The sequence below is a fragment of the Silene latifolia genome, chromosome 11, assembly GCF_048544455.1.
Source record: "Silene latifolia isolate original U9 population chromosome 11, ASM4854445v1, whole genome shotgun sequence".
Classification (NCBI taxonomy): domain Eukaryota; kingdom Viridiplantae; phylum Streptophyta; class Magnoliopsida; order Caryophyllales; family Caryophyllaceae; genus Silene; species Silene latifolia.
The window spans coordinates 195,721,539-195,723,477 of NC_133536.1; positions in this window are offsets into that span (position 1 = coordinate 195,721,539).

Here is a 1,939-nt window from a genome sequence, read left to right on the forward strand (position 1 = left end):
TTATGGGGTTTTGCTCTTTTGTCAGCTGCTCTTATACTTAACCGAAGTCCGACTAAAGCTGTCGACAAGACTCCATATGAAATGTGGAAGGGAACGGTACCTAACTTGTCCTTTATTCGGGTTTGGGGCTGCGAGGCTTATGTCAAGTGGAGACACGAGGATAAGCTTCGCCCGCGATCGGTCAAGACATACTTTATAGGTTATCCAAAAGGAACATTTGGTCATTACTTCTATTCGCCTACCGAACATCGAGTTTTTGTTGCGGCTAGTGCGACATTCTTAGAGAAAGAATTTCTCGAGAACAAGACGAGTAATAGAACCTTCGAGCTGTCAGAGATTCCAGAACCAACAACCGAGGAACGGATGGAGGAAGTGGTTCCTCCAACTGATGATACGGTTAATGTTCCTGAGGAACCTAGGAGGTCGGGTAGAGTCTCTCATCCTCCGGACAGATACATTGGTATGGTCGAGGAGAATGACGTTTTACTCCTAGAGAGTAATGAACCCGCTACCTATAAAGGTGCAATGACCTGTTCCGACTCAAAGCTATGGCTAGAAGCCATGCAATCCGAGATGAACTCCATGTATGAGAATAACGTGTGGGATCTAGTTGATTTACCTAATAAGGTAAAACCTCTACAGTGCAAATGGCTTTAAAAAATAAAGCGTTCTGTAGACGTGCAACCAGATACCTATAAGGCACGACTAGTGGCAAAAGGTTTCACTCAAATGCACGGATTGAATTATGATGAGATTTTTGCACCTGTAGTCATGCTACGTTCCATTCGGATAGTCTTAGCGATTGCCACTTTTCATGATTATGAAATTTGGCAAATGGATGTGAAAACCGCCTTCTTAAACGGTTATTTGGAGGAAGAGTTGTACATGGTGCAACCCGAAGGTTTCATAGATCCTGAACATCCTAATAAAGTATGCAAGCTTAAGCGCTCCATTTATGGACTTAAGCAAGCTTCTCGGAGTTGGAATTATCGTTTCGACCAGGTAATAAAAGAGTATGGTTTCACTCGATCGGGCGAAGAACCATGCTTATATATCAAGTCGAGTGGGAGCAAGATTGTATTCTTGATATTGTATGTCGATGACATACTCCTGATTGGGAATGACATTCCTCTCCTATCTTCGGTTAAAGAATGGTTGAAGAACCATTTCCAGATGAAAGATCTGGGGTGAGGCACAGCGCATTTTGGGAATCTGTATCTACCGAGATAGATCACGATGGACGTTATCACTTTGTCAGGAGTCTTATTTGGATAAGATTCTTGAGAAGTTCAGCATGACCAACTCCAAGAAGAGGAACCTTCCAATGACGTCTGGGATGCAGTTGAGCAAGTCTGAGTCACCTACGACGCCTGAAAGGATTGAGCGCATGAGTCGTGTTCCTTATGCATCTGCAATAGGATCAATCATGTATGCCATGATATGCACACGTCCAGACGTGGCATATGCATTGAGTATGACGAGTCGGTACCAAAAGAATCCAGGTGAAACAAACTGGATAGCTGTTAAAAATATCCTCAAGTACCTACGGAGGACTAAGGATAGGGTATTGACTTATGGAGGCGATACTAAGCTATGCGCAATCGGTTACGCAGATGCTAGCTTCCAAACGGATCGAGATGATTCAAAATCTCAGTCCGGGTTCGTCTTCACTCTTAATGGTGCTGCGGTCAGCTGGAAGAGTTCCAAACAGAGTGTTGTAGCAGATTCTACTACTGAATTCGAGTACTATGCCGCTTTGGAAGCAGCTAAGGAAGCGATATGGATGCGTCAATTCTTACAAGGACTTACGATAGTTCCTAGTTCGAATGACCCGATCACCATCTATTGTGACAATAGAGGTGCCATCTTCCAGGCTAAGGAGCCTAAGTCTAGCAACAAATCTAGACATGTACATCGGAAAGCTCACCTGATCCGTGAT